At 36.6% G+C, this 27,197-nt stretch overlaps 1 protein-coding gene across 1 annotated transcript in view; it reads left to right on the top strand.

Annotated features, from left to right (window-relative positions):
• The first annotated feature begins 13,504 nt into the window (after positions 1-13,504).
• The window catches only part of DGLUCY (D-glutamate cyclase), a 133,373-nt gene continuing 119,680 nt past the window's right edge, over positions 13,505-27,197 (top strand). Inside the window, 1 exon segment of the mRNA XM_051977411.1 lies at positions 13,505-14,539. The gene's annotated coding sequence lies outside the window, so the exon portion shown is untranslated.

Raw genomic sequence — 27,197 nt, 5'->3', positions numbered from 1 at the left:
GGTTTCTGTCGATATTTATAAAAATTATTAAAGCAAATTCTTTACAATAAAAACATAATGTGTAGATATCACCATTAACATAAAATTTATATCGCCCTATTACTAAATGTTGTTGTTCAGTCATGCTCAACTCATAGGGTTTTCTTGGCAAAGATACTGGAGCGTTTTGCCATTTTCTTCTCTGTTTTATTAAGGCAAAAAGGGTTGAGTGACTTGCTCAGGGTCACACAGCTGGAAGTGTCTGAGGGCGGATTTGAACTCAAATCTTCCACATGCCCAGTGCTCTAAACACTGAGTCACCTAGCTGCCTCTAGCCATGTAGGGCCTGTTTCTAAATAATGCCCTCTAAAATGCTTTTTTTCTTTTTTAGTCAGTACATACAATTATGAGAAACCCCAGTGTAGAAACACCTTTCATTGATTCAGATATTTTATATAAACTGGCAACTAAGATAAAATCATTTTCTAAGCCTATTTCTAAGCCTAAAATAGCACTTGAATCTAGGTCATCTTAACTCCAAAACCATTTCTTTAGCCATCATGCCCTAGCTATCTCTTTCAAATAGGAACAGGGATTGGATCAGTGATTTCCTTGATGTAAAAAATGCCTCAATGAGGTACTTGCAAATCAGCCCCTTCTCTGCAATCTGTAACCTTAAAGAATTCTGAGAGATCTATTTGCTTCCAATTTGCCTCAATGGATAGAACTTTAATCCAAGCCTTCTAGGCTTTGAGACGGGCTTTCTAATCATTATACCAAACTGCCTCTCTTCTCTTAGAAAAATAATGCTTGGAAATGTGCAGAGATAATGATAAAATCTATCAACAACTTTCTGTCCTATTTGTGTCTTTCTTGAAAAAATGCAATTCAATTCAGGAAGCATTTATTAAGTGCCCCAGGAACTAGAAACGAAAGAGCAAAAATCCTTAATAGTCTCTGTCTTGAGAGAAGGAATTATCTTGTTCATTATATTTGTATCCTCAGTGCCTACCAAGTACTTGACACACAGTGGAGATTTAATAAAAACTTAATGATTGATTAGCCAATGGATCTGATTTTTGTCTAGCCACTGGATTTTGATGACTTTGAAGGAGAGAGTAAGGCTGTCAACTCTGCTTCACTTATATTCAATTCATGAACGAGGATATCTTGGGATATCATTGGTCCTCTTCCAGAACAAAGGTTGAGCAACAAACAAACAATGATTGATTACTGGGGGAAATCAACTTTTGTATTAAGTTCGTAAATATGTACTATACACAATGCAAATTCAAAGTTATTTGGAGATCTAATAGAAGATCACGAACATCTGGGAAACAAATTTCTCTGGTAGGAAGTAATATCTTATAACTTATAGATGATTTTCCATCAAATATGTTAATTGGTATCAATTAAATACCAATTAAATTTACACACTGTAATATATGCAGTCACATTGGTTAATCATTATGTACAAACAATATGAATATCATCCCTTCTAAGAACAAAACAACAGTTTACTTCTGAGAGGTCTGGTAAAAGATGATATATGGTAGTAAGTAGGAGCTGTGCTCCTAAAATCTCTTTGCTCAGTTGGAGGTTGTATGAGTCTCTTTGAGACTGATGACCAGCAAATCTTCATCAATAAGCACTGTCCTCCAGGGAAAAAAACAGGGGTACTCAAGTTACAGGTTTGAAGAAAGGCAGGAAGGAGCCTGTCTCAGTAGCAACCCAGGAGCAGGTTAATAGCTGGGGGAGGGAAGGGGTCCCGAATAGTTCTGGCTATGGATGTTCCTAATTTGTTCACCACATAATTTGATTGATAATCCATTAAATAACCAACTGATAAAATTGTTCATATTTTTTCACTGGTGGTCTATTCTGTTAGAGGAGCCACATATGTTTATCAATTATTTACAAACATAACACAGGTTGTTTAGTAGGTCATACTATATAAGTGTTTATCTTATTGAAAAACAATTTCTAGAAAAACAATTTACTCAAAACAATTTTATCCCAAAATGGAGGTCTAAAACAAAATGGAGTTATTGATTCTAAGTTTACAAACTTATTCCTACCATTTTATTGAAGTCATAAAATGTATTCTCACTACAGACCAGAACTGTCTTTCCCCTCAGGACCTTCTCCAACTAGACTCAAGCAGCTGGTGTTTGTCCCTTAGACCAAACATGGCCACCCAGCATGACTGCCCATAGATAAAATCTCAATGCTCTCCACACACATGCACACTTCTCTGAATGGACTGAGGTTCTTCTCTCCTTCATCAGACCCTGATATCCATCTCCTGACTCATTTTTGCTTGGATCCTACTATCCCTTGCTAGTGATTGTCCTATATCTGAGGCTCATACTTCCTACCAGTGGCCACCTAACTTGCTGCCCTTATTACCTAAAGGGCCGTAGACATGCACATTTCACTCCTGATTAACTCAGTTCCTGAATTCACCACATTCTCACTAATTATCTTGCCCCTAGAGAAGGCAACTTTTCCTACTTTCACCTCCTTTCTTTTTTTTTTATTATTATAGCTTTTTATTTACAAAACGTGCATGTGTAATTTTTCAACATTGACTCTTTATATTTTCCCCTCCTTCCAAGCTCTCCTTTATATGCTATCTCCCCTTATCCTCCCCCAAGTAGAATGTAGGCTCCAAGAGAGTAGAAGACTATTTATAACCAATAGCTTTTTGGATATCTCAAACTCATATCTTGTTATTAAGTTGTATTAGACTGTGACCCCATTTTGGGGTTTTCTCGGCAGAGATACTGGAGTATCTCATTTTATACATAGAGAACTGAAGCAAACAGGATTAAATGATTTGCCCAGATTCAAACAGCAATATGTGACTGAGACCAGATTTTAAATTCATGAAGTTGAGTCTTCCTGATTGCAAGCCTGGTGCTCTATCCACTGTGCCATCTAGATACCCATCAAGACCTCTCCCATCCAGTAGTAAGAGAACTCATTATCTTTCTCTTTCTCCCTTTTCTAAACTTCCCTTCGGTATTGTCGAGAGCATTACCGTCTTCTCAATCACCTGGGTTCAACTCCCTCTGTATATTATTCATTTCCAAACCTTCACAGTGGCATATGTCCCCTTATCTTTACTCACAAAGTTACCAGGTTTTTATCACGTCTCCCTAGGACTAAAAGACTAGCTTTCTAATTCATTTACCTGCCTCAAGTTGCTTCCCATTCCAAAATATCTTCCTTTCTGCTGCCAAAAAAAGGGGTTTTCTCTAAAATGTAGTTATGGATACTCCATACTCAAACTCCCTATTACCTCCAGGACTAAATATAAAATCCTCTTTTTTGGCATTTAAAGTCCATCCCAAGCTTCACACCCCTCTTGTACCTTACATCTGTTTCTCCAAGCACTCTATAATCCAGCCACACTAGCTTACTTGCTGTTCCATTCACAACATATTCCATCTGCTGACTCTGTGATTTTCCTTATGCCTGAGATGTTCTCCCACTTCGCCTTAGTGTAGCACTTTCCCTTGACTTCCCTCCTTCTAGACTCAATGCAAATTCCATCTTTAACAGGAGGCCTTTCTAGATATCCCCAATTTCCAGTGCCTTCACTTCTGTAATTCATTGCACTAATTCTGTCTTTTTTTCTTTTTAAGTTTTGTTAATTGACAATAATGCCCATTTTTTCATGACCCCATTTGGAGTTTTCGTGACAGATACTGGAATGATTTGCCATTTCTTTCTTATTGTATAGCTCATTTTACAGAGGAGGAAACTGAGGTAGAAAGAAATTATTTGAACAAAGTCACACAGCTAATAAATGTCTGAGGTCAGATTTGATCTCAGGAAGATGGGCCTTCTTAACTTCAGACCTGATGTTCCACTTAGCTGCTCCTTTCTTTTATGTGCCTGATTATTTACATATTATTATTAGAATTTGAATTCCTTGAGGGAAGGGACTATTTTTTGCTTTTCTTTGTATCACCTGAATTTAGCTCAGTGACTGGCACAAAGTGAAAGTTTAATAGAAGCTTGTTGATTGATTGATTGCTTGATTTACTGATAGGAATTTGGGGTTTCACAAAAGCAGAGCTAAGAAAGCAAAAGGGAATAGCTACGTCACATGACATAGAATATCTATTATGGAACAGAAATCACATGATGTTTTTTATTAGAAGATAGTTAGAATTTAGCCTAGAAATGTAGGTTGGAGCCAGATTGTGAAGTGCTTAAAATGTCAATCAGAGTATTTTATCCAAAAGCACTGATGCTTCTTGAGAGAGAAGTGACATAATGTTTTGGGAATATAATTTGGTACTCTGTAAGGAAGATGGATTAGGGAGGGGAGAAACTAAAGGCAGGGTGACCAGTTAGGAGGCTATCACAGTAATCAAGTGCTAAGAACCTGAACTAAGACATTGACAATGGGGGTAGAAAGAAGTATTTAGAGAACAATTTGTTTGATAAGATAATAACTTTATAAGGACAAACAGATTGAAACATTTAAGAAATATGATCAGTTTGGTGACTCAATTGTCACCTCTGTTGACATCTGGAATCACCTAATTCCAGAGGGTAGTGAAGAAGCATGTTATCTACCTCCTGATACATGATGGACACAAAATGCAGAATGAGACATACATTTTGGGGCATGACCAATGTGAAGATTTGTTTTGCTTCGCTGCCTATTTATTACAAGAGTTTTTGGGTTTTTTTTTTCCCATTGGAGATAAAGGAGATGGAAAAGAGAGAAAATAAATTTTTGTTAACTGAAAAATATAAGTCCTCTCCCCACAAATCTCAAGTCTAATATTCTAAAACTCTGGCAAATGGGTTCCTTAGCCATTTTGTCTTTTTAAAAATCTGCCTTTTAAAAATAAAATGGAAATTCCTTTTGTAAATCAATCAATTAATTGCTCTTTCCTTTTATTTGCAAGATTATTTTAATTGAAGAAATGTGTAAAATAATTTATAAATTTATAATTTTTTCACAAATAAAGTCACTATATTTCTGGCTCAGATTATGGATTTTAATGCTTTACACTAGTTTACTTAGCATATGCAGTTTTTCACATTTATTTACTAAATTTTTCCAATAAAGCAAATTTGTGGCATCTTTATTATTATCACTAAGAAAACAGCTATTTCTTCTTTTAGTTCAAACACCATTTGAAGTACTTTGGCAAAAAAAAAAAAGTGAGCATGTTTTGTAATAATATTTTAAAAAATCCCTAAGTTCTGCCCCCATACTGTCACAAAGTTCTTCAAGGAGCCTTTCTTTCAGTGTATTTCTGATAAAGTTGATTACTTTTACTTCTATAAAGTTGATTGCTCTTAAATCTACTTACCTTCTACCTCACATTTCTAATACAAGAGGTGACCTAAAAAGCATGCAATATTTCTAAACTGTTCAAAGGACCAATTTTAGACCTGTCTCCCAGCTGGAAATCATTTGAGTTCCAACAGAGCAGAGTACAGTAAACATTATATCATTTTAATTTTTAAAATCAAATTTTATTGATATAATCCCAGCAATAGTTTCCCAAAACCACAAATCTTCTTTACCATCAATTTCAATACTTCAACAGAATCTGGTACACATATAATCAAGTGAGCAACTATTTTTTTTGGATTTATTTTATTATAGCTTTTTATTTACAAAACATATGCATGGGTAATTTTTCAACATTGACTGTTGCAAAACTTTCTATTCCAAATTTTCCCCTCTTTCTCCTCACCTCCTCCCCATCTGGCAGGTAGTCCAATACATGTTAAATATGTTAAATATACATATAAATATGTTAAAATATATATATGTTAAATCTGATATATGTGTACATATTTATACAATTATCTTGCTGCACAAGAAAAATCAGATCTAGAAAGAAAAAAAACCTGAGAAGGAAAACAAAAATCTAAACAAACAACAACAGAAAGTGAAAATGCTATGTTGTGGTCTGTACTCTGTTCCCATGGTCCTCTCTCTAGGTGTAGATGGCTCTCTCATCATTAAGTGGAACTGGTTTGGATTATCTCATTTTTGAAGAGAGCCACGTCCATCAGAATTGATCATTGGTTAGTCTTGTTGTTGCCGTGTATAATGATCTCTTGGTTCTGCTCATTTCACTCAGCATCAGTTCATGTAAGCTTCTACAAGTCTCTCTGTATTCATCCTGCTGGTCATTTCTTACAGAACAATAATATTCCATAACATTTATTTACCACAATTTATTTAGCCATTTTCCAATTGATGGGCATCCATTCAGTTTCCAGTTTCTAGCCATTACAAAAAGGGTTGCTACAAACATTTTCACACATGTGGGTCCCTTTCCTTCCTTTAAGATCTCTTTGGGATATAAGCCCAGTAGTAACACTGCTGGGTCAAAGGATATGCACAGTTTGATAACTTTTTGAGCATAGTTCCAAATTGCTCTCCAGAATGGTTGGATCTGTTCACAGTTCCACCAACAATGTACCAGTTTTCCCACATCCCCTTCAATATTTGTCATTATCTTTTCCTGTCATCTTAATCAATCTGACAGGTGTGTAGTGGTATCTCAGAATTATCTTAATTTGCATTTCTCTGATCAATAGTGATGTGGAACATCTTTTCATATGACTAGAATAGTTTCAATTTCTTCATCTGAAAATTGTTCATATCTTTTGACCATTTATCAATTAGAGAATGGCTTGATTTCTTATAAATTTGAGTCAATTCTCTATATGTTTTAGAAATGAGGCTTTTATCAGAACTTTTGAATGTAAAAATATTTTCCCAGTTTATTGCTACCCTTTTAATTTTGTCTGCATTAGTTTTGTTTGTACAAAAACTTTTTAACTTAATATAAACAAAATTATCTATTTTGTGATAAATAATGATCTCTAGTTCTTCTTTGGTCACAAATTCCTTCCTCCTCCACAGATCTGAGAGGTAAACTATCCTCTGTTCTTCTAATTTATTTATAATCTCATTCTTTATGTCTAGATCATGAATCCATTTTGACCTTATCTTGGTATATGGTGTTAGGTGTGGGTCAATGCCTAGTTTCTGTCATACTATTTTCCAATTTTCCCAGCAGTTTTTGTCAAATAGTAAATTCTTATCCCCAAAGCTGGGGTCTTTGGATTTGTCAAACACTAGATTTCTAAGTAGGAAGAGTTTAATTTCTCATTTAATTGATTGCAAAGGTTTTGACACATATGAGCAGTTCTCCTTTCCACCATATCGTCTTTAAATGGAACCATTTGAAGCTACTTTGCATCTGATTTCACCACGTGGCTCTAGGTACCATCAGTGTTTCTCTTTTTGAATGAGAATTTTTTACACTTAGATATCATGCAATTTGTATATATAAATATATTTGTGCTTAACTGTAGCCTGCTTGGGGGTAAAAACTTTTATTATTAATATAATTTTGTTAGAAATTTCAAGTGAATATTCTAGAATTAGTTCAATTTTTAAAAATAAATTTGTTTATAATATTATACTAAAGCTAATGATGCTAAAAAATATAACTGATATGTGGTCCTTTTAACTGCTACAAAAAGATTTGAATTTAAACACTTCATGTTCAAATACAGCAAACTGTATGATAACAAAAGACATTAGATATGGACAGTGTAGTGGCAGATGGAACCTTTATTGATAACATGGAACAACTCAAATTTAATCTTATTTGTGCAAATAGTCACTGTACTGCACTCATCACTTGAAGCACATTTTTTTTGTTAGTCCTGTTTTTGTTACCTTTCATTTTAACTTTTAAAAAAAAATACAGTTGTGTTTCTTCACAACTTACATTCAAATACGTCTCATAATTCTGGCTATTTGTACCTCCAGTTCAGGGGTTCTTTACCTTTTTTCTGTCATGGAATCCTTTGACTGTTGTTCAGTCATTTCCAATTCTTCATGAACCCATTTGGGATTTTCTTGGCAAAATTACTGGAATGACTTGCCATTTCTTTCTCTAGCTCACTTTATAGAGTAGGAAACTGAGATAAACAGAGTGAAGTGATTTGGCCAAATTCACACAGCTGGAAAGTGTCTGAGGCCAGATTTCAACTCTGGAAGATGAGTCTTCCTGCTCCAGGTCTGGCGCTGCCATTCCAGGTATAGGCTATAGAAAATTCAAAGGTCTAGAGACTGTATCTTGAGTATTGTGTGTGAAAAATAGTCACCAGGCCAATTAGAATGGATAATAGAGATGTATTTAAAGATTACAATTTTTTCAAGTGGGATTAAGCTAGGTGCTGAGAGATACCTGGCACTCCCCTACTTGGGAAATCCCATCTGCCAAGTAAAATGGGGTGTCTGGTAACTGAAGTAAAAGGGCCTGTGAGGTGTCCAGGAAGTGCAGCAGATGATTTCTACTCATCATAGAATCACTAGGAACCATAGACCCTAACATTTATTACAAATTTATCAAGAATTAAAAAACAACACACAGCAAAAGAGAAAGAGCACTGGGATCTGTTGTCAGGACCCCTCGCTTCACATCTCATCTCTGAGATCTTGAGCAAATCAATTCATCTCTCCAAATCTGTTCCCTTATTTTAAATGAGGGGGCTCAACCAGATAATAATAGCTAATATTTATATAGCCCATTATTACAAAGTTATACATATGTATATTTGTGTGTGTACACCCATATATATAAATATAAAATCTCATTTGATCCTCATGATACTCCTATGAAGGAGGTTCTATTATTATCCCCATTTTATAGACAAGGAAATTGAGGCTGAGAGTTAAGTGAGCTGATAAATAAATGTCTAAGGTAGAATTAGAACTCAGTTCTTTTTTCTATCTTAAAATTCAAGTTTGTTTAATTGTATTAATTTTTTTCTGAATTCAATACTTTTTCCAATTATATGTAAAGATAGTTTTCAACATTCAGTTTTAAGATTTTGACCTATTTTTTTTTCCTTTCCTCGCTTACCTCTCCTCTTCCCAAGACAGCAAGCAATCTGATATAGGTTATATATGTACAATTATTTTAAATGTATTTCCATATTAGTCATTTTGTGAAAAAAAATCAGAACAAAAGGGAAAAACCACAAGAAAGAAAAAGCAAACAAACAAAAAGGCAAAAATAGTATATTTCAATCTGCATTCATTCTCCATAATTCTCTCTCTGGATGTAGATGGCATTTTCCATCCTAAGTCTATTGGAATTGTCTTGGATCACTGTATTGCTGAGAAGAGCTAAGTGTGTTAGAGTTGATCATCACATGATCTTGCTGTTACTGTATACAATATTTTCCCAAGAACTCAGTTGTTCCTGACTGCAGATATAACACCTCAATCATTAGACCACCTGCCTCTTCCCAGATGACTTCTAAAGTGTTTTCTCACATGAAATCTGTGACCCTATGATAAATGATCGGATCACAAGGTCATCAATTTTGGCATTCAGTAGAAATGTTCCAGACAGGTCTAAGGAGATGAGCTGAATGAAATAGAAATGTAATTAGCACGAAACATCAATTATAGCATGTCCCTAGAAAAAATTGACAACGTTGTTAACTTTTAATTTGAAAGAGTAGTGCTTATGGTCTTGAAATGCCTATGGGCAACATGTAAAAAACTGTTAGTGGGGAACTCAGAAAAGGGCAGAGATTTCTATCTGAGAACTAGGAACCTTTGGACATGTCTGTGCTAAGTACTTTACAAATATCATCTCATTTGGCCCTCATAATATTGCTGTGAGGTAGATGCTATTTATTATCCACATTTACAAATTTACAGATGAAGAAACTGAGGCTGACAGAGATGAAATGATTAGCATCTAAGGCTAGACTTGAATTCAGATCTTTCTGATTCCAGGCACAGGATCCTATCTACTGTCCCATCTATAGGGTCCAATATGTGTGTAGTAGAAAGACTACTGGATTAGATCATTATAATCTGACATTTGCATAGCACATACAATGTGCCAGGCACTGTGCAAAGCACTTAATAATTATTATCTCATTTGATCCTAATAATAATAATAATAATAGAAACTACATGGGAGAATTGTTATCTCCATTTTATAGATGAGAAAACTGAGGTGAACAGATTAAGTGATTTGCCCAGGGTCTCATAGCTAGTAAGTGGCTGAGGACACATTTTGAACTCAAGTCTTTCCGTTTCAAGCCCTGGAACTCTACCCAGCTTTATAATGGTGACACTTACACACACACACACACACACACACACACAGACACACACATACATGTATGTATATATATGTTTATATGGAGAGAGACAGAGAAACTGAGAGAGGATGCTTTGAGATTCACTTTCCAAATTTTTTCTTGCTTGATATTCACAACAACCCTGGGAGGAAGATGCTAAACTATTGGATTTTCTGCAAATCCCTTTATTCCCTCTGAATCTCAAGTGTCCTTATCTCTAAAAATGGGGATGATGATAATATTTGCACTGCCTCTACTTCACAGTTTTGTGATAAAACCTCTTTCTGAACCAGAAGGTGTTACATAAATGTGAGTTATTATTCATCAAAGCATTATTCAGTTCTCTGTGGATAAAGGTATTCATCTCCATGGGCCTCCTCCTGAATCACAGGGAGCCAAGCACTAAATTAAACCCCCCTTTTTTCAGAAAGCACCAAGAAGAAAACCAGCTGAAGATGCAGCTTCTCCTTAGATAATGTCAGGGTACCAAGCTTTGAATCTTGTTGTGACCTTGAAGAAGTTAATTATTTTACTTCTCTGTGTGTCTTTTTCTAAATCTGTAAAATCATAGAGGTGGATCAGAGCTAGGGAAAACAATCAAGTTCTGGATTTGGACACAGGGAAGACCTATGTCTGAGCCATTCCCTTAACCTTTGTTTGCCTCAGTTTCCTCAATTGCAAAATGTGTTGTTATAAAAATTTGTGGAGCCCTTAGCACAGTGCATGATACATAGTACAAGCTTAATAAATGATTGTTGGAAAAAATGTAAAAATATATTTTAAAAGGTATATTCCAATTCAAAATCCATGATCCTGTGATAGATTAGAGGTGATGTTGGTGGCTTATGATAGCTTTTATTTATACAGATCTTTGAGGTTTGTAAAGTTCTTTTCATAATTGTCCTCATTTATGCAAATACTACAGATACTATTAATATCCCATTTTATACATTAAGAAACAGAGGCAATATTGATTTGTTCATCTAGTATTATTGCCAGCTAGATCTTCCTGGTTTCCAGTATGGCAGTCTGAAGTTGGTCAGTCAACAAACATTTGTTAAGTATGGATACAAAGATACAAAGAGAAATTCCATTCAGAATAACTGTTGATAGCATAAAATATTTGGAAATCTATCTACCAAAGGAAAGTCAGGAATTATATGAGCAAAATTACAAAAAAGTTTCCACACAAATAAAGTAAGACTTAAATAATTGGAAAAATATTAAGTGCTCTTGGATAGGCCGAGCGAATATAATAAAGATGACAATACTCCCTAAACTAATCTATTTATTTAGTGCTATACCAATCAGACTTCCAAGAAAATATTTTATTGATCTAGAAAAAATAACAACAAAATTCATATGGAACAATAAAAAGTCGAGAATCTCAAGGGAATTAATGAAAAAAAAAATCAAATGAAGGTGGCCTAGCTGTACCTGATCTAAAATTATATTATAAAGCAGCAGTCACCAAAACCATTTGGTATTGGCTAAGAAATAGATTAGTTGATCAGTGGAAAAGATTACGTTCACAAGACAGAATAGTCAACTATAGCTATCTAGTGTTTGACAAACCCAAAGATCCTAACTTTTGGGATAAGAATTCATTATTTGATAAAAATTGCTGGGATAATTGGAAATTAGTATGGCAGAAATTAGGCATGGACCCACACTTAACACCACCAAGATAAGATCAAAATGGGTCCGTGACCTAGGCATAAAGAACGAGATTATAAATAAATTAGAGGAACATAGGATAGTTTATTTCTCAGACTTGTGGAGGAGAAAGAAATTTGTGACCAAAGATGAACTAGAGACCATTACTGATCACAAAATAGAAAATTTTTATTATATCAAATTAAAAAGCCTTTGTACAAACAAAACTAATGCAAACAAGATTAGAAGGGAAGCAACAAACTGGGAAAACATCTTCACAGTTAAAGGTTCTGATAAAGGCCTCATTTCCAAAATATATAGAGAACTGACTCAAATTTATAAGAAATCAAGTCATTCTCCAATTGATAAATGGTCAAAAGATATGAACAGACAATTTTCAGATGACGAAATTGAAACTATTACCACTCACATGAAAGAGTGTTCCAAATTATTATTGATCAGAGATCAGAGAAATGCAAATTAAGACAACTCTGAGATACCACTACACACCTGTCAGATTGGCTAAGATGACAGGAAAAAATAATGATGAATGTTGGAGGGGATGCAGGAAAATTGGGACACTGATGCACTGTTGGTGGAACTGTGAATGAATCCAACCATTCTGGAGAGCAATCTGAAATTATGCCCAAAAAGTTATCAAACTGTGCATACCCTTTGATCCAGCAGTGTTTCTATTGGGCTTATATCCCAAAGAGATACTAAAGAAGGGAAAGGGACCTGTATGTGCCAAAATGTTTGTGGCAGCCCTGTTTGTAGTGGCTAGAAACTGGAAATTGAATGGATGCCCATCAATTGGAGAATGGCTGGGTAAATTGTGGTATATGAACGTTATGGAATTTTATTGTTCTGTAAGGAATGACCAGCAGGATGAATACAGAGAGGACTGGCGAGACTTACATGAACTGATGCTAAGTGAAATGAGCAGAACCAGGAGATCATTATATACCTCAATAATGTTACTGTATGAGGATGTATTCTGATGGAAGTGGATTTCTTTGACAAAGACTCAGTTTCAATTGATAAATGATGAACAGAAGCAGCTACACCCAAAGAAAGAACACTGGGAAACGAATGTGAACTATTTGCATTTTTGTTTTTCTTTCCGAGTTGTTTTTACCTTCTGAATCCAATTCTCCCTGTGCAACAAGAGAACTGCTTGGTTCTGCAAATATATATTGTATCTAGGATATACTGCAACATATCTAACATATATAGGACTGCTTGCCATCTAGGGGAGGGGGTAGAGGGAGGGAGGGGAAAAATCGGAACAGAAGTGAGTGCAAGGGATAATATTGTAAAAAAAAAAATTACCCTGGCATGGATTCTGTCAATATAAAGTTATTATAAAATAAAATAAAATATTTTTTAAAAAGTTAAGTATGTCAGGGAATATGACAAGATTGAGAATGGAAGAAAGTAACAGATGGACCCTGCCTGCAAGGAACTTTCAGTCTAGTTGGGAAAGACAACATATGAAAAAGTTTGAAAAAGAGAAAGAGAGAGAGAAAAGGGGGGAGAGAGAGGGAGAGAAGAGGGGAGATAGGGAGAGAAGGGAGAAGAGAGAGGGAGAAAAGGAGGAGAGAGAGAGAGAAGGAGAGGGAGGGAGGGAAGGACGGGGAAGAGGAAGGGAAGAAGGGGAGGGGGAAAGGGAGCAGAGAGAAAGAGAAGGAGAGAGAGAGAGGGACAGAAGAAGAGAAGGAGAGAGGGAGGGGGAGAGGACAGAGAGAGAGAAAGAGAGAGGAAAAGAGGAAAGGAAGAGAGGGAGAGAAAAAGAGAAGGAAAGGAAGGAAGGAGGGACGGAGAGAGAGAAAAACACAAAAACATGGGGGGGGGACAGAGAGAGAAGGAAGAAGGGACAGAAAAAGAATGAGAGAGGGGGAAACACACACACAAACAATCAGACACACAAACAGACACAGATAGAGAGACAGAGGGAAACACAGAGACAGGGGAAGACAAAGAGACAGCAACACAGAGAAAGACAGAGAGGGATCGAGAGAGAAGGAGGGAGGGAGGGAGAGAGTCTATGAGAGACAGAGAGAGATAGACAAACAGAGAGAGAGACAGAGACAGAGAGACACAGAGTGAGTGAGAGAAACAGACAGACAGAGACACAAAGGGAAGGAGACAGAGACAGAGAGACACAAGGAGAGAGACAGAGACACAGACACAGAGAAAGACAAAGAGGGGTAGAGAGAGAGAAGGAAAGAGAGACAGAAAGAAAGTGAGACAGAAAGAGGGAGAGAGGCTGAGAAAGAAACAGAGACACAGAGAGAGAGAGAGAGAGAGAAAGAAATAGAGACAGAGAAAAAGAAAGAGAAAAAGAGAAGGGGAGAAAGGAGAAAGAAGATAGGACAACTGCCAGTAAATGATATTAGAACCTAAGCCACAAAAATAGCAGCGGTTCTCAGCTACTGAGTGTTCCTTTAAGAACACAGTCCAGCCGATTACAAGACGGAGGGAGGCCTGTCTCCAAGTCACGAGACCAGAGAAACCTCCTGCTTAGTGAAGGGAGCCATTGTGGGCTGCTGCAGTAAGGGACCGGTCTTCCCTCTTGTTGCATTGTAATGCTATATAACACACAGATGGGTCAGGCCATCAGAAGAAAAAGGGCTCTTATTCCTTTCTGAGTGGACCGGGCATTCTGCAAGACCCCGGAACAAAGAGGGGACCTGTTCCCGAACTCTAGCCCAGCTGTACCAAACAAACAGTAAGTCAGAAGGGCAGCCAACTGCCCAGCTCAGCCTCCGTGCTCTAAAGAAACGCCCGGAGCTCTGAGGTTCCCTGGGGGCCCGAAAAGCAGAGAGGATCACGGGAGATCGTGTCCCTTTGGGTTAGCAGTCTCAGGCTGGATTTCAGTGACTCATCGTTCTTTCAGTCGCTCCAAATTTAGGCCACATCTTGTATTACAGTTCGGTGTTGAAGGAATGAGACATTTAAAACATTTCCCTGGGACTCAGGATCGTCTGAGCACTTGCTGGTTCAGAATGTGGCAAAGTGGACTAGACAAGATGATCTCCATCATTCTCTGGAGACTTTGGATTCTCCTCCTCCTTCCCCACCCCCCATACTTGCATTGGGACAGATTCATGGCCCTTGCCAGGGCAAGAAGGAAGGTCACAAGCAAAAGAAAGTGAAATGTGTTTCTGAGGGCAGATACTTGCCATGTTCTTGTCCTAGGACCCCAGTTAGCACTTTATAAATGCTTGTTGAATGAGCTGAGTGAGTTACTTAGCCCATCTGTGTGCTTGCAGAGGGAGAGATTCCAAGTAAATGGCTAAAAGCAGAGGAGTCACCTTTGCTGAGGGTTTACCTTCAACTGGTAGCTGGGGTGAAGTCAAAGGGGAGCCTGATGTGGGGCCAGGAAGTCTCCCTGCTGCTCCACCCCTGTCCTGTGATCTCAGGTGCAGCTAAGAATCCATCAAAAAACATTTATTGACATATCCCCTGTGATACTTAAACCTGTCCCAAGGGAGGCCTGAACTTATAGTATAAATGGGAGACAATTTAGGGAAATTATATATCAAGCTGATGCTTGATAATGTGCTATTATTATCCATGGATCTCCCCCACACACACTTGTAAGCAGGGTCCAGGATGTAGTCAAGGCTGGGCATATACAGTTGGTAATTATGACAATGATGATGTAACAGCAACAATAATAACATATTTATATAGTGCAAAGCACTTTACCTACTTAATTTTTTTAAGCCTTATAACAACTTTGTGAAGCAGGTGCTATTGGCATTATTATCCCCATTTTACTAATGAGGAAATTGAGACAGCTATTAAACTCCTTGCCCAGCTAGGTTAAGTGAAAGAGAAGCAATATTTGAAAACCAATCAACTTAGCTACTCTACCTACCACTTCATGCAACATCTTAGTATTGATCTGAATCTCTGAATAAAGTGTCCCGTAATTCCAAAAAATAAAAATGACTCCCACATCAGGAGTTTCCAGCTTGTCATTTTCCTTCTTTTTCCTTTCTCCCTTTCCTTTCCCTTTTTTGAGGGGATAGTGGTGGTACAGGATCATATTAAGTATTTGTCATATTTAGGAACTTTTAAAGAAAATATTTATAATATGTTATGCTTTTAGGTAAACTAAGCATATGCCTTCTCTCTCTTAATCTGGATCCTTATTTTCCAAAATATATTTCCTCTGTATGCTTACTTTTCAGTTGAAGTTACCAAATATGAAAGTTTATGTTGCCTATGGGAAGTATCATTGAGTTATTCATAGAATTTCTCTTCATCTACAAGAGAAGCAAGTTCATAAATTACAGTTATCTCTGTGGTAGTCTTTTTGCTTATGCTTAACTTGAAGACGTCGAGGCAAAGGCAACATGACTGAATATCCTTTAAAGTTTTGTGTTGCCTTTGAATGTTAAAAAAAAAAATGACAAGCATCCATTAAGCACCTACAGTGTGCCAGGCATACACATTAGCATACATTAGCACTGGCAATACAAAGACAAAAGTGAAAGTCTCATTAATGATGAACCAATTCTGCCTATCTGTTTATTGAACAAATGAAAGAAAGCATGCAAAGTGCTTTGAAAACCTTACAGTTTTCTATAAATGTCAGCTCTCCTCCTCCTCCTCATTATTATTATTATTACCTCTCCAAGGAGAACCCATTTGCTTTCCATTAGCTTTGATATGGTTCAGTTCTTCCAAGTTCATTAATTCATTGGTCACTGGACAAGAGTCTCAGATTTAGACTCTAAACAATTAATGTTTACTGACAGTCTAAGATACATAATTCTTCTGCCACTTTTCTCCTCTCCCACTGCAGAAATGAAGAGGATCTGCATAGCACTCAGGATAATTTTGTATTTTTCTAAGTTTTTTGTGTTTTCTTAGCCAATGAATCAGTTACTTAGTGGTTCTCCTCCTGGAGATATGCTTCTCCCTACACTTTGGACAACAGATTTGGTCTGTTTCAAGTACCATACTTGAAGCTTTTCTATCATGGTTGAGACTCCTGAAGTTTATATTCTCCTGGAGTAGCCTCCACAGCGTCATCTCCATGCTAGGATAACCAATCAGAGTAAGATTTTGTGGAGTCATTTCTGAGTCAGCTACCTGTGGAGTCACATTATCATCATGTCAGATCAAAGATCAAAGCAGGCTAAAAGGGAAGATGAAAGGGGAGAAGACACTGTATGCAGTTTCTAACAACTTCAATCTGACCTTTTTACCAAAAAAACTCCAAAATAGGCAGTGATGTAGCAAAAGATATCATTTTAGCCTTAGAGATAAACCCTATTTTATCAACAACAGGATTTATTAAGTGATTACAATGTAGCAGACACTATGTTAAGTGCTAGGAATACAAAGTAGAGAGTCCCTGCTTTCAAAAAGCTTTCATTCTAAGGGGGAAGACATATATATGTAAAGTGCATATTGTGATGATAATGATGATTATGATGATGGTTATGATACAGGTATATAACCAACAGGTGTCACTGTCTGGAGAGGTTTGGAAGTTTAAGATGGAAAGCAGGAGAGGGGTATATCCTCATTTCTCTGGCTCCCACCTTTGGAATTTTGGGATATAACTGCTCTTCCCAAAATAACTGCTTTTTCTACTGGATGCTACTGCGCTGCAAGCCACTGGATGTGCTCCAGGAAAAAAAAAATGGGGATTGAGGGGGAGGAGAGAGAGTGTAACTCTCATGTAACTCTCCCCCTCACCAGACCATCATGGCTATCTGGCTTATGGTGTTTTAAGTCTGAGGAACAGAAAAAAATTTCATATATATACTTTAAATTCTCTTTTTGAGAAGTTTATTAAAATTATTAAATTTATTATCAAAAGCTACTAATAATCAAACCCATAAAACTCTATTGTTGATTGTTGTTTAATCATTCAGCACATCAGGCCCTTCTATCCTCTACTATGTCTTAAAAGTCTGTCTAAATTCATGTTTGTTGTTTTCCATGACTATCCATCTCATCCTCAGCCATCCCCTTTTCTTTTTGCCTTCAATCTTTCCCAATATCAGGGACTTTTCTAATGAATCCTGTCTTCTCATTATATGGCCAAAGTATTTAAGCTTCAACTTTACTATTTGATCTTCCTGTGAACAACCTGAATTAATTTCTTTAAGTATCAACTGATTTGATTTCCTTCTTGTCCAAGGGACTCTCCAACACCACAATTCCAAAGTGTAAATTCTGTGGTATTAAGTTTTCTGTGTAGGCCAGTTCTCACAGCTATATTTTGGTATTGGAAAAACCCTATCTTGGACTCCACAAACCTTTGTCAGCTTTTTAGTTGCTGTCCAGATTTGCTGTAGCTTTCCTTCCACGCAGTCTTTTAATTTTAGGGCTGCAGTCACCATCTGCAGTGATCTTTGAGCCCAAGAACATAAAATCTGACACTGCTTCCATTTCTTTTTCCTCTATTTATTAGGAAGTGAATGGACTTGTTGCCAAGATCTTAATTGTTGTTGTTTAAGCTTCAAGCCAGCTTTTACTCTCTCCTCTTTCACTCTCATCAAGAGGCCCCTTCATTCTTCTTCACTTTCTAGCATCAGAGTGAATCAGATATTCAACAATATCTAAAATTGTTTATATTTCTCCCAGCAAGCTCAGTTCTGACTAACCCTAACTCTAACTAACTCTAACCCTAAATCTAGTATGGTATTTCATATGATGTGTTTGTATATGAGTTAAATAAATTAGATGACAACATATAGTCTTGTCATATTCTTTTTCCATATTAAATGGTGGCTCAGTTCATCAGTTCTATTGTTGAACAAGGTCTCCAAAGTATGTATTTTATTTTATTATTATTAATTTTTTTAGGCAATTGGGGTTATGTGACTTGCCCAGGATCACACAGCTAAGAAGTGTTAAGTGTCTGAGGTCCGTTTGAACTTGGGTCCTCCTGACTTCAGGCCTAGTACTCTATTGACTAATAGATGATAATCTATCTAATGATAATCTATCTAATAGATCACCTAACTGCCCCCGAAGTACCTGTTTTAGACAAAGGGGTCAGATCTTTGTCTTCCTCTCTCTGGTCTAAGCTATGCTATACTCTGGCCCTTTTCACTACACTACCCTATTTATAATCAAGACTATATAGATCACTTGAAATTTATGATTGATGGTAGCTTTATTAAAACTAAAACACCAGAAACTAGGAACATCTTAAAGAAATAAGAGAAATCCAGTAGAAAAATGTCTGCAAGCAGAGAGGCAAAAGGCAGGAAATTAAACATTTCCTGTCCCTTCTCTAATTCAAGTTCTGCTCTGTTCTAGCCACACCCTACTCTTAGGCAATTATAGAAACAGAAAATTGTGGTAAACTGAGACAAAGAATTCAAGCTGCTTCACGCATGGAGGCTGAGTTCTCATTGAAAGCTCTTGCTGAAATGTCTTTATCTCCCCAACCACAGTCTGTCCCTGTGCTGATGCTGTTCCTCCCTCTTTGAATCTGCTACCCAGTAAGGATCTTGGCTCATCAGTTTTGCTCAGGAGTTCTAGCCCTCATTTTGACAATGACAGATCCAAAAGGTTCCATTCTGATTCATCAAATTTCAACTCCCATCATGCATTTCTCTGTGTTTCAAAGGCTTTCTATCTGTAGGTACAAGACACATACAACATAGATATAGAGTAATTTTGGAGGAGAAAGTTAACCAGAAGATCTAGAGAAAGAGCTGAGTCTTAGAGATTTTAAGAGATTGAGCTAAGAAGAGAGCATTCTAGACATGGAATGCAGAGATGGAGTGTTATGTGGGAAGAAAATTGTTCAGTTTTTTCAGTCATGTCCAATTCTTTGTAAAACCATTTATGGTTTTCTTGGCAAGAATCTGGAGTATAGAACACTATATTTGTTCTCTGGAAGGAAATTCTCTATATAGATATAGATTTTTTGTAAACAGTTACATCAAATCACCCATGTATGATTTGTGACAATCTCATACCATATTTGGGTTTTCAAAGTGTTTTATAAATAGTGCAATTATTATCCTGATTTTGTTGTTGTTCAGTTGTGTCTAATTTGGGAGTGGGGGGTTCTTGGCAGAGATACTGGAATGGTTTGCCATTTCCTTCTCCAGCTCATTTTACAGATGAGAAACTGAAGCAAATAGGGTTAAGCTAGTAAGTGTCTGAGGCAAGATTTGAATCACTGAACCACCTGTCTGCCCCAAGATGAATGTATAAGATTGCAATATGTAAAATAATTATTTCTCTGGTGTGATGATATAATATTGCATATAAGAAGTCTTATCAGAACCCTCATGATTGTTCTGAGGCCTGAACCCATGCTTGAGGAAAATAATGAAATCTAGATTTTTACTTCCATAATTTCTGCATTGTGGTTAATATATATTTAGCAGCAGTTACCCACTATATGAATTCAGAGAGGAGAGTTTCTCTCATAAGGCCAGCATGGTAGAACCAAAGAGTGAGGACTGGAGCAAAAAGATAATAGAGATATCCTGGCAAGATAATAAGGAACCAAGTTTATATTATAATGTGGGAAATGATAAATACATACACGCATATGTATATGAATAAATATAACACATTCATACCACATGTACACATATATACATATGTATACCTATGTATATAAATGTCCATAGTATATGCATATATTTTGTTTATCAATGTCATGTGCAATATTTGTTAAATAGTTCGTTAAATGTTTATTATTATAATTTTATATATTAATAAATATAAAAAATAAAGTGCCTTCAGAACTTGCTTGCCTGGTGCATCTATGGAAATCAAGGTCCTTATATAGTCACTTTCCTTATAAGTATTCTCTCCTGAATGGAGAATAGATTGTCACTTTGTTTATGAAAAGGAGGAAACAGAAGAATACTAATAAATATGGTATGATCCAGAAAAGTAAAAAAAAAAAGGAGGGAGGGAACCAAGTTCAAGTGAAACTCTTTAAATGCAAACAAATAAAAACAAAAAACTAAAACCCAAGCCCCACAAAAGTATTTGATTCTAGAAATTATGAGGAGCTACTAGATTACTATTTGTGGGGTATGTGGTAAATGAGTCTCATTTTTTAATATACTCTAAAATTCCATAATTTTGTGACTTCACCTTTTTATAATGCTGTAAGATTTACATTCTTATTTTATTCCAATTCTTCATTCTCTCACCCCCCCACATTCAATCTGTTGACAGTTTTACTCTTACAGTTGCCCCTTCTTTCCTGGTTCTGCCTCCCACCACTCTGGTACAGATCCTCATCACATCATGTATGGACTGTTGCAGTGACTTTCTGCCACAAATCTTTCTCCACTTTAACCGAATCAGCTACCAACATGATTTTCCTAAAGTTAGTTTAACTAACCATGTCATTGTCTTCCTGATCAGTAAACTCTAATTACCCCCTATTCCATGATGAAATACAAATAAAATATTTTATTTGGCATTCAAAACCCTTCATAACCTAGTCCCCTCTTAAATTTCCAGATTTTTTCACTTTATTCCCTTTCACATAACTCTGATCCAAAGAAACTAGCTCTTTGCTGATCTAGCAACAAGATACTCCATTTTTCTTGGTTGTGGGTATTTTCTCTGACTGTTCCCCATGCCTGTAATTTTCTCTTTCCTCAGCTTCTGACCTACTGACTTCTCTGGTTTTCTTTACATGTTGTTGTTAAAGAAATTGGGATTAAATGACTTGCCTGTACAACTAGGAAGTGGTTTAGGGTGGATTTGAACTCCAGGTCTTCTTAACACTCTGGCAGGTCCTACATCCCCCCCACACCTAGCTGCCCTTCCTGGCTTCCTTTCAGTTCCAATGAAAATCTCATCTTTTGCTAAAAGTCTGGCGCATAGTAGGGCTTTGATAAATCTTTAAAAATTTCATTCCGAGTGTTTAAATTGATGAGATTCTGGGTCACTGAGGTTGGCAGAGAAAGCCTGAAATACTGATGAGATTACTCCCAGAGGCAATAAGGGAAGGGCATTGATGGGGATCAGCTCAACTTTACAATTCCATCCCCAGTGGTGGTCTTGGGTAACCCTACCTTACTGTAGCCAGTCAGTCAGTCAAGTTAGGTCAAACCCCTGAAGTTAAATTTCCCATATAAATCTTACTCCTCCCCCATGCCTCATGGTGTATTTCTCTTACTTGTAGCTAATTTATTCGTATAGGGTGCTAAAATTCTCTATGGATTTAGCCTCTCAGTTAATGGCATACTCCCACCTCATGGCATATTCCCTTTCTCTTGGTTAATTTTGAGTTTCACCAGAGAACTTGTCTTTTCCATTGTTAATTGTTAAAAAACCTTTCCTTGCTAACTATATATTTTCCCAAATCTATTTCATATTTACTATTTCTAGTGTTGATTGTATCTCTTCATTTTGTCTCATTTATTATTATAAATAAACCTACTTTTTGCCAAAGAGAATGGCCATTGGGAATTCTTCACATGACCAAATCCCTAATATTGCTCTCTGCAATCCTACCATTTGGTGACAAACCTCAGTCTCAATATTTAATATCTACATCAATCTCATCAAAATGATTTGTCAAGAAGGTAGTCAACATTAAGACCAAAACTCGAACTCAGTACTAAGGATATGAATCACAAGTGAAAGGAACTATAATGAACGTATAGTAAAATAGAAAAAAGGAGATACTATTGAATACAGCTTTACTATCACCATCCCTTCTCTTACTGCTCAGATTTTTTCTGTGTACTCTTTGAATTTGGGATTCCTTTGTGAATTCAGGTAAAAAAAATTTTTTTCTGGCAGGGGTTATTAGGAGGGGATTTGCAGGATAATTGCTCCTTACTTGACAGCAGGACAGAAAAGCAACTAAGAACTCCAATCTCTCTCAAGCATATAATCAGAATTGCTTGAAGTTCTTGTTAAGTGGTTATTCATGGAACAAAGATTAATTAAGAACCTATTATGCTCCAGGCAATGTGCTAGGAGCTTGAGAGGGATACAAAAGAATTTTTCCGAAGTTTGGGGGTTGAAATGCTGGGAGCCCCCTGGAGTTAATGTCTTCTCCAAACTCAAGATACTTCTTACAGCTTAAGTCTTTTTTTTTAATTATAGGGCCTGTGCATGCCCTACTCCTGGTAGGTATTAATGGCAGTTTGGAGGAGTCTGCCCCAGTCTCATTTTTCTAGGTCACAGTCTTATGGAGAGATTCCATATATGGACCTGTGTGATTCTACAATCTTTAAAACCTATGGGGGAAGCTACTTACAATGTAAGAAATAACTTAAATTTCAGTTGTAAAGTGCAAAAGTGCAATCAAGTCATTCAGAAACCCCTCCCTCCCATTTTTTCCCTTAAAAATGGAGCCAAGTTATTGCTCGAGCTACTTAGATCTGGAAATATTTGTAATTTGAAAGATAAATCTACTACGGAAAATGTTTTGGTATCTATCATCTAAATCAAAGCTTCTTAAATTGTGGGTTGTGTTATGTAACTGAATATGGAGGTCATGAAAAATTTGACAACAGTAAAAGCTATCAAATATTCCACCAAGATTTAATTCTTTATGTAAAAATAAATAAACATATTCATCTCATTAATATGCAAATTTGCTTTCATCTTGAATAAATGGCAAATATATATATTTCTTCTTACCCCTACATATGTGTGCATGTATGTGTGTATATGCATATACATATACATATATACATATATATACACACACACATATATATAAATATGTATGTATGTATGTATATATGTATACATGGGGTTAACCCACCATGGTATTCTATTTCTGGTGCCCTCCTCTGTTCCACTCCACCCCCATGCTTCATGGTGTCTTTTTCTTTCTTATAGCTAACTTTTTTAGGGTGCTAAATTCCTTTATGGATTTAGTCTCCCAGTTAAAGGCAAATTCCCACCTCCTATTATATTTTCTTTTTCCTGTTTAATTGTGAGTCCCACTGGAGGACTTGTCTTTTCCATTATTAATAATTAAAAGAATTAGGATTTTTTCCCCTCTTTTTTATACCCCAAGCAGATTTTCTTTGTTCCCTTCTTTTTTTTTACCCCTAAGTAGATTTTCTTTTTTTCCTCTTTTTTCCTCCTCCTAAGTAGGTTTTTCCCAAAAAAGAATTGTTTTAAAATAAATTTCTTTATGTTTTATTATCAGTGAATGTTTGATTTGTATACTTATTTTATATACCCATATACCTGGGGTCACTTAAAATTTCTCAGGCAAGAAGACTGTAAGTGGAAAAAATTTAAGAAAGCCTGTCCACATCCCCTGTACCATAGAATGGTTACATCAGTTTATTGCAAAAGAAGGGTCCAAGACTCTATGGTTTTCCAGTAGTGGTGAAGAAAGTTACTCTTAACAAGTAGCATGATGGAAGCTTCTCCCAGTTTGATTGACAAACATGTTTTTACCATCCTCCTTTTTTAGGTCCTGGGGAGCTCTGGGTAGCAAGGGCAAGAAAGATCAAGAGAGATCCCTACAATGGATAGCAAATAGATCACTACTCTGCTTCCTCAAAGAAGGGAGAAAGTTGTCGCTTCCTCCTTGAGGGAAATGAGTGTTTGTCAACTCCAAGCATTATCAGCCTGGGCATTTGAGAAGACACTGGGCAAGTCTTTATCACTTAGCTGCCCACAGTCTATGAGGTGGTAACTCCTTTTGAGAGGAGGGACTAAATCATACCTATCTTTGTATCTCCAGGAAGTGCTGGTAAGAGCCTGGAATTTAGAGCTAGAAGGGACCTTGGCGATAATTAATTCCTCATCTAGATAGCACAGTGAATTAAGGATTGAACATGGAAATAAGATCTGAGTTTTTAACCTCCTCCCCACCCTCCCTACACTAATAAATAGCCATGTGACCCTGAAATCACTTAACGCCTCTCAACTTTAGTTTCCTCATCTGTAGCATGGAGATAATAATAGCAACCTACCTCAAGGGCGTTTTGTGAGGATCAAATAAGGTGACATATATAACGTTTTTTCAAACCTTAAAAGCTTTATATAAATGCTACTTATATAAGAAAACCGAGGCCCTGAGAAGAAGGCAAGTGATTATAGTATAACATTAAAGGGCAGATTACAATCCAAGTTTGCTTGATTCCAAATACAGTGCCTTTTCTTCTGTGCCAAGGTCACAAAATTATAAGTAAAAGAGCTGGAATACTAACCCAGGGCTTCTCATTGGTTATTATATGTTTATCATGGGTAGTTAGGTGGTAGAGTGGAATCAGGAAGATTCTTCATAAGTTCAAATCTGACTTCAGACATTTCTAGCTGTATGATCATGGGCAAGTACCTTCAACCTATTTGCCTCAGTTTCTTCTTCTGTAAAAATGAGCTGGAGAAGGAAATGGCAAACCTCTCCAGTGTCTTTGCCAAGAAAACCCCAAATGGGGTCACAAAGAATCAGACACGACTTAACAACAACAACAAAATGTTGATTGAATGAATGAATGCCTAAAGAAAAATAATGAAATCCAGAATTGAGATCAGTTAAGTGACTTAAGTGGGGAATCTTTGACATTCTTCAGAACTTTGTTCATTTTATAAAAACAGATTGGAGTGTCCCTCAGTCAGTCAAGAGTGCTTATTGTGTGAGGGCAGCTGGAAGGCACTTTGGATAGAGCACAGGTCCTGGAGTTCAAATGTAGCCTCAGACACTTAACACTTCCTAGCGGTGGGACTCTGGGCAAGTCACTTAAGCCCAGTTGCCACAATTGCTGCAAAAAAAAAAAAAAAAAAAAAAAGTACTTGATGTGTACCCATTGAAGAGGAAGCAAAAAAGAAAACAATATCCTTATTCTTGAGAATTTCTTAGTTTAGTTAGGAAAGTTCAGCATTTCCACATGAGGTAATAATAGTTTACATTTCTGTGGTGCATTAAGATTATAATAACCCCGATAGGTAGGCGTTGTTATTATTATAGTCCCTATTTTAATCATGAAGAAAGTCACCTAATTACTATCATAGTGTTAACTAGATTGTACAGATCTGGGGTCTGGAAGAGTCATCTTCCTGAGTTCAAATCTAGCCTCAGATATTGTCTACCTGTGTACTTCCTGCCCTGAGCAAATCCTTTATCCTGTTTGCCTCAGTTTTCTCACCTATAAATTGAATAGAAGGAAATAGCAAATCACTCCAATATCTCTGCTAAAAAAAAACCCCAAATGGTGCCAGGAAGAGTTGGACAAGATTGAAACAACTGGACAGCAAGAAGTTAGCATCAGAGCTGAGTTTTGGAACCAGATCTCCTGACACACCACATTGTAAGACACAGATTAAACTTTGTGACTTAGAAAATAGAAAGCTTGGGTTCCAACCTGGACTCTGACTCCCACTGAGCAATTAATTACTTAACCTCTCTATCTATAAGTGACAACATTCTGCTCCTAAGAAATCTCTCCTCAGACTCAGAGGGGGGAAAACTTTTAGAAAGAAATGCCTGTTAGTAAAAAATGTCAAGCATGCCTTGCACAATACAAGCTTGTTTTTTTGCAATAGCATCATTAAGCTTTTGTAACTAAACTCTCCTGTAATATTTAGGGGTGGAACCAGGTAGGGTTTTGAGGCCCCCCTACTTCTTAACTCTCCCAAACATCTTGATTTATTATTGCCATGGTCCTTTCTGTAAGAGCAAACATTGTTATTTTGGAAGTAACTTCCACTTGTAATGTTATTTCACTATTTTTGTGGAAACTAATTAATTGTTTCAAGTGGACCTGTGTCTGTAATAAAATACAATTTATCTACATTAAGTGTTGAAGGGGCGCAGAGAAGAGCAGGTAACAGAATTGGTGGCCTTCATTTCTTTGGGGGTTTTTAGTGTTACTATTGCCTCTTCTTTTTCTGTCTCACATAAATCCCTTAATTTCACCTCTTCTATTAAATTCTCTCTTGAAACAAAGAAAAATATGTAAGCAAAATAAACAAATTTACCAATCCAAAGTACATTAGGTAAGTTTTTAAAGCATATAGAAACAGGAATGATCCTAAGGATAATTAGTTTAGAGTTGGAAGAGATCTTAGAGGTCATTTCATTCACCTACTTCATTTGGCCAACTCCTGACTCCAAATCCATTTTTCCTTCTACTGTCTCACTATACTTGGGGTGGCTAGGTGGGGCTGTGGATAGAATTTGGAGCTTGGAGGCAGGAACACTCATCTTCCTGAGTTCAAATCCAGTCTCAGATACTTACTAGCAGCGTGACCCAGGGCAAGTCACTTATTCCTGTCTGCCTCAGTTTCCTCATCTGTAAAATGAGCTGGAGAAGGAAGTGGCAAACCACTGCAATGGCTTTGCCAAGAAAAGCCCAAGTGGGGTCATGAAAAAGAACAACATCATCACCCAAGGAACAGAATGTTGTACCACTGCTTTTTCTATTGGGTTACAATGCCTCCTG

Source organism: Antechinus flavipes, chromosome 2 (assembly GCF_016432865.1).
Source record: "Antechinus flavipes isolate AdamAnt ecotype Samford, QLD, Australia chromosome 2, AdamAnt_v2, whole genome shotgun sequence".
Taxonomy (NCBI): domain Eukaryota; kingdom Metazoa; phylum Chordata; class Mammalia; order Dasyuromorphia; family Dasyuridae; genus Antechinus; species Antechinus flavipes.
Note: the sequence above shows the minus strand (reverse complement) of the source record. Positions and strands in the feature narration are given on the sequence as shown.